General features: G+C 42.4%; 1 pseudogene; it reads right to left on the reverse strand.

Moving 5' to 3' along the window:
* Window positions 1-6035: 6035 nt before the first annotated feature.
* LOC114042920 lies at window positions 6036-12172 on the reverse strand (annotated as a pseudogene).
* Window positions 12173-12854: the final 682 nt, after the last annotated feature.

Genomic DNA, 12854 nt, shown 5'->3' on the forward strand with positions numbered 1-12854 from the left:
GGGAAAAGGACCCACATGTACAAAAATATTTATTGTACCTCTTTCTGTAGTGGTAAGGAATTGGAAATTGAAGGGGTGTCCATCAACTGGGGAATGACTGGACAAGTTGTGGTATACAAATGTAATGGAATACTCTTGTTCCATAAGAAATGATGAACAAGTGGACTTCAGAAAAACCTGGAAAAACTTAGATGAACTGATGCTGACTGAAGTGAGCAGAGCCAAGAGAACATTGTACACAGTAACAGCAACATTCAATGACTAACTTTGTTAGACTTAGCTCTTCTGAGAAAGGCAATGATCTAAGACAATTCTAAAAGACTCATGATGGAAAATGCTATCCACATCCAGAGAATGAACTACAGAGCCTGAATGCAGATTGAGGCATACTATTTTCTCTCTCTCTTTTTTTTCTTTCTCATGGTTTTTCCCTTTTGTTCTGATTCTTCTTTCACAACATGACTAATGTGGAAATGTGTTAAAATGATTGCACATGTATAGCCTATATCAGATTGCATGCCCTCCCAGGAGAGGGTTACAATTCCACAGCACATGCTCGCATCCATCTTTCCCCCTTCTTGTCCTCTCCCCCTCTCTCCCTGTTTCTTGTCACTTCCTCTGTCTTCAATCAAGCAGACCAATCTGTTTACCCAATCCCTTGGATGCTAAACATCCTAGGAAGAAGGGGCAATAGAGGCTGTGACATTACATTCAAGTTAAAATATTGGAAAACTGTCCCCTTGACACAAATGTGAACAAGTATGTCTCAACTTCCAGAAGACACTCCCATCCCATCCCATCCCATCCCATCCTTCTGCAGAGAAGGGAGGCCCGCAAGGGTTGCACATTGTATGTATTTTTAGATTTTATTTCAAGTGTGTGATCAGTTATGCTGGGGTTTTTTTCCTCTTTCTTTTTCTGGCTTTAAAAAATACTACTTGTGCAAAATGGATAATTTTGATTACATTAAATTGAAAAGTTTTTGCACAAACAAAGCCAAAGCAACCAAGACTAAGAGGGAAGCAGAAAACAGGAAAAGAATTTTTACAACCAATGTCTCTGATAAGGGTCTAATTTCTAAAATATATAGGGAAATAAGTCAAATTTATAAGAATACAAGTCATTCCCCAATTGATAAATGGTCAAAAGATATGAACAAGCAGTTTTCAAATGAAGAAATTAAAGCCATCTATAGTCATATGAAAAAATGCTCCAAATCACTTTTGATTAGAGAAATGCAAATTAAAACAACTTTGAAGTACTACATCACATCTATCACATTGGCCAACATGACAAATCAGAAAAACGATAAATGTTGGAGAAGATGTGGGAAAATTGGAACACCATTGCAGTGTTGGTGGAGTTGGGAACTGATCCAACTATTCTGGAGAGCAATTTGGAACTATACCCAAAAGGCTTTAAAAATGTGCATACTCTTTGATCCAGCCATACCACTACTAGGGTCTATGTCCCAAAGAGATCATAAAAAATGGAAAAGGACCCACATGTACAAAAATATTTATAGCAGCTCTTTCTGTAGTGGTAAAGAATTGGATATTGAGGGGATGTCCATCAACTGGGGAATGACTGGACAAGTTGTGGTCTATGAATGTAATGGAATACTATAGTGCTATAAGAAATGATGAGCAAGCCGACTTCAGAAAAAGCTGGAAAGACATGTATGGACTGATATTGAGTGAAGTGAGCAGAACAAAGAGAACGTTGTACACAGTAATAGTCATGTTGTACGATGATTAACTTTGATAGACTTAGCCCTTCTCAGCAATGCAAGGATCTAAGACATCTCTAAAAGTCTCATGATGGAAAATGCTATCCACATCGAAAGAAAGAACTATGGAGTTTGAATGCAGATCAAAGCATACTATTTGCTCTTTTTTACTTCTTTTTTTTTCTGGTTTCTTCTTTCTTGTGGTTTTTCCATTGGTCCTAATTCTTCTTTACAACATGATTAATGTGAAAATATGTTTAATAGGAATGTATATGTATAGCCTATATCAGATTACATACTGTCTTGGGGAGGGAGCAGGAGAAAAATTTAAAACTCAAAAGTGTATGGAAGTGATTGTGAATAACTAAAAATGAATTAATAAAAAATACTACTTGTTAGAAGGGCATAAAAGTCTTCTAAATTCAGAAAGAAACAAAAGGGTAGGGGGATAAGGTGGGGGGAGAGGATAAGGGAAGAATTCTTGCAGGGGTGGGTAGGTTAAGGAATAGGAGGGCAAGGTAGTGGGTAGAAGTAAAGTAGAGGAGAGAGGAGGGACAGGAACAGGGTGAGAAGGACAGTGAGGGAAAATAGGAAGGAGGGAAATATACAAAAAGTAATTATAGTTTAGAATGTCGATGGAATGAATTTACCTATAGGTTGGAAACTGATACCAGATTGAAAATTAGAATCCAACAATATGTTCTTTCAAAAAATGCTATAAAAATGAGAGATACACACAAACATAAAAAAAGGTCAGGAGTAGAATTTATTATGTAAAAAAAGCAGGGATGGTAATCACGAGCTCAGTCAAAGCTAAAGCTAAAATAGATTTAATCAAAGGAGAAAAATAGGGAAATTACACTGTATGTCAGCATGACTGGGCAGTGTAAAATACCTGAGTATATACCTGCCAAAACAGACATAGGAACCATACAAACACAAACATAAAACACTTTTTATACAAATAAAGTAAGATCTAAACAATTGAAGTAGTATTTACTGTTGATGTGTAGGTAAAGTCAATATTTTAAAAATGACAACTTTACCTAACTAATCTATTTCTGCAATGTCATCCCAATTAAATTACTAAAAAAAAATCTTACTGAGTTAAAAATAATAATAATAATAAAGTTTATTTGCAAGAACAAAGGGTCAGAAACTTCAAAGAGACCAGGGGAAGAAAGAGATAAAGGAAACAGATTTGGTAATGTGTGGGGTATAGAGACCCTTATCAATGAATCAAAGACTCAGAGATAATAGCAAAAAGAATAGTTCGTTTATTGGCTTTCTCGAGAAAGGGCTCCCTCAGAGCATCCAAAAGATGGTGCCCACTGAAGAGAGTGGAAATGTGTTCAGCTCAGCAGTTTATATAGACCCCTACGCAGAACCCCCACCTGCCCACTAGCTCCTCTTCCCATTGGCTGGGCTTCACAGCTCACAGTCTAAGTGCGGAAACTTTTCCCCAGCAACAAGGATGCAAAAAGGCGCAAAACAAGGAAGTGTTGGTTCAGCAGGAAAGTAAGATAAAAGGAGGGGAGAGCCAGAAAGCCTGGACAAACAAGATACTCTCAGGGACGTGTACTCCCTTATCTTGTTTACATATTTGTGTAAACCAAGAAACCAAGAAATCAATTAATCAATAACCTAATCTCTCCCTGTCCTGTTTTCTTATCAATTCTGTGGGAACCAAACTGTTAGCATTTCTCACAGTAGTATCAGACCTTAAACCATATTATTAGGTGAGAGCATTGTTGAGACAATCTCTCAGAAAGAATGTAATTGGGTTGGAATATTGCTGTACTGCAGGAAATGATGAGTTGGTTGAATTAGAAAAGCACAGAAAGATTTGGACTAATGAAGGAGGATGCTGTCCACCTTCAGAGAAGCAGGTGACAGGTGGAAATAAGCATGGTATAGACTAACATATATATGTGTGTGTATAAATGTATGTGTGCATATGGTTGTCTATGTATGTGTGTATATATGTACATATAAATGTATATGTATGTGTGTGCATACACATATATATGTATGTGTGCATATCTATATATCTATATATCTATATATATATATCTGCACTTAATTGTAGCCTCCGGGAGGGGGGGGGCAGTGGGGGACAAAGTAAGAAATACACAGCAGAGAATGAAGGAAAACCTACAAGGAAACAAAGAAAAGATGAACAGCTTTGAATACAATGCATAGTATTTACTCTATAGGCTTTCTTTGAATGGAAATTCATTGTTTTATATTGAATCCTCTCCTATGTTCTGCTGTGTCCAAAGCAACGTTACTTTTTTTTTCTTTTCTCATTTTGTATTTAAGTTCAAAATAAAAAAATTATATTTAAAAAATACAACTTGTTATGTGGAATGGCTCCCATGGAAGGGGAGGGGAAGGAAGGGAAACTGTGGTGATGTAAAAAATGAAAGACATCGATAAAAGTGTGTTTTTTAAAAGTAGTGGCCTCTGACTTTGTAGGGCTTCTGAAGAGCGTCTGGAGAGATCTTCGAAACTAAGGTTGGTGAATTTGAAGCTTCAGAGGCTGACTTGCAAGCAGTGGAAGGAGATCACAGCTAGAAGGGAACTCAAAAGTCATTTAATCCCACCCCCTCATTTTGCAGATGAGGAAACTGAGTCCCAGGGAAGTTAATGACTTTCCCAAGGTCACACCGGTAGAGAGAGGTGTGATTTGAACTCGAGTCCAGGGATGGCAACGTCAGTCTCTTTGCACCGTACCACACTTCCTAGCAATGGTGGCAACAATTCTAGTTGAGGGTTGCATTGAGAGTAAAAGGTGTGGAGTAATTCCTTGGGCGTTGGACTTGGAGTCCAGAAGATTTGGGTTTGAATCACCTCAGACACTTGCGAGCTGTGTTATGTGGAAAAGTCATTTCATCAATCTGGGCCTCAGTTTCCTAAATGTCAAATGAGGGGCTTAGATTTGATGGCCTGAAAGGACCCTTCCAGCTCCAGACCTATGATTCTGATGTTCTAGAAGGTGAGAAGTGTATGTGCAAGGAATATGTTTGGGGGAGAGAGCTCTTTTAGAGGCTCCATGTGGGAGTGGAAGCTTGTGTACACCAGGGGAAGCTCAGAGCTTCGGATGTCTGGCTGGTTTTTGGGACCAGATGTGAGAAAAACCATGCACAGGGTTAGGGCAGTGTCTCAGTTACCGGTCTGCCCCACCCCTTCCCCATAGAGTGGACCCCTTCCCTATACAGTGTACCCTGGCTGAACAGGCTTCGAAGTGGATCACACAACATATCTGAACTAAGGGCTTCTAATCTCTGCCCAGGTTCCGTTCAGGTAGAAGATGACGGGAAGGGCACAGGATGACTAAGGCCATGACTCACTGTGACCAAAGTTAATATTAATATGGGGGCAGCTAGGTGGCGCAGTGAATAGAGCTCTGGTCTTGGAGTCAGGAGGACCTGAGTTCAAATCCAGCCTCAGACATTTAACACTAGCTGTGTGACCCTAGGCAAGTCACTTAACCCCGATTGCCTCACCAAAAAAAAAAAAAAAAAGAGGATCATGGGTGAAGAGACAAGTGGTAATTTACCTGAAATGTTCATTGTGTACCTCCCCCACATCAAGACAACTGGCTAGAAAGAGTAGCATTCAGGAGGCCACCTGTTCAACATTCATGGCCCTAGATGGCAGAACTTGACAGTTGGTTTAATGGTCTGTTCACACACTCAGAACCTGTGGGGTCTGCCCACTGCTCTCTCACTTACATGGGCCAGTTAGGTTCATCTGTGCCCTGGCTGTGCACCTGAATCACAAACAAAATGTCCCATGTGGTGCCATGTATGGATGCCACAGGCTCCTAGGCCTGAGGACCAGAAGGGACCTTAGGCCTTGTCTAGCCCAACTCCATCATTACACAGAGGAGGAAACGAGGTTCAGAGGGGGTGAAGTGACTTGCCCAAGGTGACATAGATAATAAGTAGCAATGCCAGGCCTTCTCAACTCCAAACCCCTTAGATTTTCTACTATACCACACTTGTCTCAGTCTATGACTCTACTCACCACCATTGGTTTTTCCAAACCTAAATACTCCCTGGTCACCCCTTTCATTATGTCTTGTCTCTTCCTATTAGAACATAAGCTCATTGAGCACAAGGATTGTCTTCCCTTTCGTCATTGTATCCCTACTACAAGGCATGATGCTTGACACAGTATCTACTGCTTTTTCATTCATTCATTCATTCATTCACTCAGTGATACTATGACTCAAAGAACTCCTTGGACCTCTTCCAATTCCCATAGTCTCTAGCAGTCTGTGATTCTGTGATATCCAGTCTCACCTGCAGGCAATGTCAAGGTCACAGTCCTTATCAATGTAACAGGGACTCTTCCCTCCCAGTTCCAAGGTTACTGGGCTCAGGTGCTTGGCTGCAGTTGTCGTAATAATCTTGCCCACTCCTGTGCTCCCAGTATAGAGGATGTGGTCAAATTTCTCTTTGAGCAATTCTGTGGTCTCAGGAACACCACCATTAATAACTGGAAACAGGTCCTGCCATGAAAACATATTGAGATCAGTCAGAAAACACTCTCTGTCTTGACACTCAGGTGGTCCATTGGGGAAAGCTCTACATTGGCATCAGAGGACCCAAATGGCCTCAGAAGTCCCTGCCATCTCCAAATCTGTGCTCCTGTGATCCCTTGGCTGGAATACTATCACTGATTTATTTCCCACTTCTCCATCAGGAGCCTCATCATCATGCAAGACCTCATCAGCCGAGGTACTGATGCTTCATCATCTGTCTTCTGATGAGAGGACAGAGTCATGAACTCCTCCCCAAACCTCCACTTACAGAGGGTACCCAGGCAAAGCATCTTTTCATTTCCCCCTCAGTGAGACTCCTTTGGATTTCTCCATCCTGCCCCAGTGCTGGCTGCCTTCCTCTCCCCATTCCTACTCAACCTATCTGACCTGTCCTTTTAGCTTCCTTTAGGTGTTGTCTTCCCTCATTAGATTGTAAGCTCCTTGAGGGCAGGTACCATCTTTCTTTTTCCTATTTGTATCTCCAGTGCTTAGTACAGTACCTGGCACACAATAGGCATGTAATAAGTATTTATTGACCCACTGACTTCCAGATACCCTTCCACAGGTAGATAATCAAACAGGTGCCCTCCACCATCAGGTGCCACCCTACTTTTAGCCTATTCCCTGCTAATTCCCTTCATAACCACAGTCAAATGGCATTGTCTTTTTTATCCCTGTATCTTTACTCACACTATTCCCTATCCCTGGAATTCCCCTTCCTCCTCAATTCATTCTTAAATTCTTATCCATCATAAGGGAAGAATTTATGAGCAAACAAGAGACAGAAAGCATTATGAGATTTAAAATGGGTAATTTTGGTTACATCAAATTAAAAAGGGTGTGTACAAATAAAACCAATGCAGCTAAGATTAGAAGGAAAGCAGAAAGCTGGAGGAATTTTTTTACAGCAAGTTTCTCTGATAAAGACCTCATTTCTCAAATAGATAGAGAACTGAGTTGAATTTGTAAGAATACAAATTATTTCGCAATTGATAAATGGTCAAAGAATACGAACAGGCAATTTTCAGAAGAAGCTATCTACAATCATATGAAAAAATGCTCTAAATCCCTATTGATTAGAGAAGCGCAAATTATAACAGCCCTGAGGTACCACCTCACACCTATCAGGTTGGCTAATATGAGTGAGAAGGAAAATAACAGATGTTGGAGGGGATGTGGAAAAATTGAGACACTAATGCGCTGTTGGTAGAGTTGTGAACTGATTCAACCATTCTGGAGAGCAATTTGGAACTATGCTCAAAGGGTATACCCTTTATACTCTTCATATGCATACCCTTCAACCTAGCAATACCATCACTAAGTCTGTATCCTAAAGAGTTGCTTTTTTTTTAAATGGAAAAAGACCTATTTGTACGAGGGTATTTACAATAGTTCTTTCTGAGGTGGCAAAGAATTGGAAATTGAGGGGACGTCCACCAACTGGGGAATGGTTGAACAAGTTGTGGTATGTAAATATGATGTGGAATAATATTGTGCAATAAGAAATGATGAGCAGGATGGTTTCAGGAAAACCTGGAAAAACATACATGAACTGATGCAAAGTGAACTGAGCAGAACCAGGAGAACATCAAACACAGTAACTGCAACATTGTAATGATCAATTGTGAATGACTTAGCTTTTCTCAGCAATACAATGATCCAAGATAATTCCAAAGGATTCATGTTCTATCCTCCCATTAATTTGTAAGCTCATTGAAGGCAGAAGCTCTATCTTTAAAATTCGTCTTTCTTGTAGTACCTAGAATACTTTGTTGAAACACTTAAACTTTGCTGAAACTTAAGGAATAAAATTGAATGGTTGTGGGCCTTTGTACAGAAGTATTGGGGGTGCGGTGGGGAGGGTGAAGGTGGGGAATCACTGGTTCTGAGACCCAGAGCCCCCATTGTTATTTCTACTAGTTGGGGAATGTGGCACAATGAAGGAGAAGGGTGAACCCTGAGTCCCCTTCTTTCTCCCCAGCCCTCTCCTTTACTAATAGGAAGAGCAAGTATGGGAGTATGTGGTTTGATGTGGGGAAAAATACACTGAACAGGAAATCAGAGGCAGCTGGTTAGCTGTGTGATCTCAGACAAATCACTTTCTCTCTCTGGGCCTCAGTTTCCTGCTCTCTAAAATGCCTGGAGTATGGGGTTATGGCTGGAAGAGATCTTAGACATCATTCTAGACTAACCCCTCACTTAACAGAGGAATAAACTGAAATCCAGACAAGTTATGTGACTCACCTGAGGTCACAGAGATAACAAGTAACAGGTGAAGGATTTGCTAATTCAATAATATTAATTAAGCCCCCAGCAAGTGTTTAGAACTGACTTGGGAGGTACAAAGTTTAGATAAGATAGTGTTCCTCCCCTCCAGGTCTTACAAACTAAGAGGGGCCTAGGAGACAGCTGGGGTCCCTCAGCTCTGCAGGAATTACTTGCACTCCCCCCTCCAATTCTGCCCATGTGACTTCTAAGGGTCCATTCTTTTCCCTACAGAGAAGATTTGAGACTGACACTCACCTTGTCCAGGTACTGAGGGAACAGTGTGGCCAAGAGGATAACTGTTTGCTCACTCAACTCAGAAGGCTTGAGGACCACAGAATTGCCTATAGGATCCAAGAAAACACAACTTCACCTGTTGTGGTTTGAGAGGTTCAGCGACCCCCCCCCCCAAAGACTGACAGGGTTGTCTGGAATGAATTCAGGGCCTCAAGCAGTCTTCCAGTCAGGTGGCAAAAAGTTTATTATATTGCTGATATGATGGGCAGAGTTCCTTAAGGGATTCTGCCAAAGTGGGCAGAGCTCCTTAGGGAACTTGTAACCTAACAGGAATGATGCTAAAGCTTCTATAGTAAAAGTAGCGGATTAAGTCCCAGTTATGCTAATTAGGGGATAACATACAACCTTGGTCACAGACTTCATTCACAATGGGAAACCAGGAAAGGAGTTTCTTAAGAGGTGTAGGGGTGTATTTTTGGTCTGTGATGTCTGTAACAAAATAGCTTCAGGAGTTGATGTCTATAACTTGACATCTGGATTGCATATGATGACTGTGGTAATCAGTACACGATAGTTCAGTTAACACAAGATAATCTCGTTCATACAAGGGCAATTCTATAGAGGTCAGCTTGTTCTTGCAACAGTGAGAAATAGTGAGATAGTTTACCTCACTGGGCTCACTCCTGACTTATTGCCAGTCATAGGGTCTTTGGACTGAAGACAACACTGTCAGGGATAGTGTTTTGAGGCTAGGGAGAATTATGGTCTGGAAGTGAGGTCTGAGTACAAGTACTCAAGCACCCCATTACACCCAGAGTGTCATGCCAGATTCCCATACCCCATGAATGCAAGACCCATAGTATTCCCTTAGCCCCTTCATATCAAGCTATTACCAGCACAGGGAAAATCCAGCTTTTGGCACCTCTGAGAGAGAGAGGTACAGGCTTCCTTCCCATAGTGACCACCATTCCATTCCCCAGCCTCCTGGTCCTCTCTTGACCTGAGCCCCCAGGTTCAGAGATCAGAGACCACACCAAACCATGTGCACATGCATCAGCATGTGTGCATGCACATACATGTGCATAGATACCCACAGACTTGCGCCACACCTGTCTAAAGCTGTGTTAGGGTTTGCTTGGACCCAGATCTTGTCCTCCAGCCCTAACTAAACCCTCTATCCTGACCACAGTCTCCCAACTTAGACCATGAGCCTCAGTCTTTCCCCTACATCTCATTTCTTTTGAAAGATAAAGGGATAGCTAATAATAATAATTATAGCTAGCATTTACATACTGCCTACTAAGTGCCAGGCACTGTGCTAAACCCTTTACAATTATCATCTCATTTGATCGTCACATCATCCCTGACAGCTGGGTATTATTATTATATCCGTGTTATAGATGAGAAAGCTGAAATAAATGGGTTGTGACTTGTCCAGATTCACGTAGCTATTGAGTGTCTGAAGCCAGATTTGAACTGGGCAAGTCACCAGTGATGTAGTCAGAAACCATGCTGGATGGGCTCCTAAGATACTTGGTATGCAAGATGAGACTACAGATGGCTTCTGACTCAAAAATTGAGTCTCACACCCAGTTTGATCACGAATCTTACGGCAGTTTGACCGAATTGACCAGTCCTCTTAGTGATGGAGTCCAGTGGGCTACCCTGAGGCTATTTCTAGGGAACACTACCATGATCCACAAGGAGCCCTCCATCCTCCCAGCACAAAACACAAGATTTGGAGTCAGAGGACTGGGGTTCAAATCACTCAACCTCTCTGGGCCTCAGTTTCCTCATCTGTAAAATGGTTTTAGTGAGATGGGCTCTGAGGTCCCTTCCAGCTGTAAATCTAGAAGCCTATCTATCATCCAGAAGAAAGAAGTGTTTCCCACCTGCAGCAATGGCACCGATCAATGGCTGTACTGAGAGGACAAAGGGGTAATCCCAGGTGCCAATGATCAGAGCCACACCCAGCGGTTCTGGTGGATGTAGGCCTGTCCATCCTTTGCATTATCGTTCTTCTCCACAGGCTCATCCAGGATCCACTGGGAAAGGGTGGCAAGCGCATACTTGACCTCTCCCAAGAAGTAAGTGCACTCTTCATTGAGTGCAGACCACTTGCTCTATAAAGATAGTGGCATTCAGGGTGAGATCAGAGTATCCAGATCTCAGATCTCCTCTACCCCAACCTTTTTATTTTAAACAATGATAAAATGGAGACTGAGGGAGGTGAAAGGATTGGCCCATCATCACACAGGGAGCAATTACCAGCGGCAGGATTCAAACCTAAGATCTCAGATTGTAGCGTCTGTCCTTTTTTACACTTTACCAAAAGGTACCAGAACACCCTCCCACGAAGTAGAGGCAGAGAACCAAGCCAAAAAGCACTGGGAAGATTGCCTGGCTGCTCAGAAGACCCCTGAATGCCTTCTCTTTGTTAGCTGGGTCATGGCTTCTACCCATGAAGTCCCAGGAATGGACATTGACTGCATACAGCAGGTTATAAAGGGGCCCGTGAAGGTAGTGGGCTTTCACTGCATAATGAGAAAGCATGACTATGGCTGTTGGGACAAGTCACTTCCTTTCATCTCCTGGAAACTGAGGGGGTGAGACAAGAGCAGCTCTGAGATCTCTTCCAACTCTGCTCTTGGCTTGGCTTCGTTTGTTGGATGGAGGCTGGAAAACCACCATGAACCCATGAGGTCATCATTTCAAAGCGCCCGTCTTGCTCTGGCTACTGTGAATGTCTGCCTGGATTTCAGTGCCCTCCCCTCTACAATGGCAATCATCTCTCCCTCTCACACCCTCCACTCTGGTCAGGCCAAGCCCCAATCTGGGCTCATTCTGGCCTCCACAGTTTTACTCTAGGTCCTACCTCTGTGGAATCCCCTTCCCACTCCTGTCCTTCTGCCCTATTCTTTTGAGTCCTATGCTCCCCCATCTTGAAGTCATCCCAAATTATTTCCCTCTACATTCTTCCTTTCATTCTGAATTTGCCTTGAAAGTCTATGCCCCTACTGTCTGGCACTTTACCCCATGCCCTTGTATTTTACATCGTCATAGGATTTTGAGCTGGAAGGGGCCATTCTGTGAGTCTAAATCTTCTTTCCCCAGTGCAACCCAAAGCTCTTTGAGAGCAGATATGGTTTGCCATATTCCTCTGGCATGTCCCATAGTCCCTAGCATGGGTTCCTGTCCAAGGGTGGGCTCATGGACTAAAGCAGTACCTTGTGGAGATCAGCATACAGGGCTGCAGCAATTTCTTCTTCTCTCTCCTTCATCATCCTTTGGAGGTTTTCCAGCTGCTGGATCCAGAACTTCAAGGGCTGAGTTTTGCCAGAGTTGAAGGCAACCCTGGCCCATTTCACAGTCTCACTGATCTTACTCATGGTGTCTGAGAAAACAGGACCATAAGAGACAGAAATGGCTTTTTAGAAACTGAAAATGAAAATTATCATCTTTTCCGTTCAGCTCAATCCAACAAACACTTCTCAGGAGGATGTTATGTTCCCGGTCCTGTATGAAGTGTATCAGGGATGTGAAGACAAAAACCAAAACCACTGCCTGACCTCAAGAGGCTTACATTCTACTGAGGGTCTACAATGTGTGCACAGATGGGTAAAAATAAAGTAATTTTGGGGTACTAACAACAGGGAGGGATCAGGAAAGCCCTGATGTGGGAGGTGACCACTGAGCTGTGATTTGATGGGAGCTATCTAAAGAGATAGAGGTGAGGAAGGAGGGCATGCTAGGAGTAGGGAAGAGCATGGAGGTAGGACATGGGCTAGCATGTGTAGGGAATAGCTTGTAGGAGAGTTGGATTGGAACATAGAGTATGAGATGGAGATTCATGTAAATTAGCCTGAAAAAAATAGGCTTCATGAGGACATCATGGTATCCTGAGAGGAACACTGAACTTGCCCAGTGAGCTTGGATTTATGGAACCTAAGTTCAAAGTTAGACTCTGCTATTCACTCTTTGTGACTTGCCTATAGTCACACAAGTGGTAAGTGCAAGAGACAGGATCTGAACCCAGGGCTTCCTGACCCCTAGTCCCATGCTCTATCTGCT

This window comes from Vombatus ursinus, unplaced genomic scaffold (assembly GCF_900497805.2).
Source record: "Vombatus ursinus unplaced genomic scaffold, bare-nosed wombat genome assembly UNPS02014768.1, whole genome shotgun sequence".
Taxonomy (NCBI): Eukaryota; Metazoa; Chordata; class Mammalia; order Diprotodontia; family Vombatidae; genus Vombatus; species Vombatus ursinus.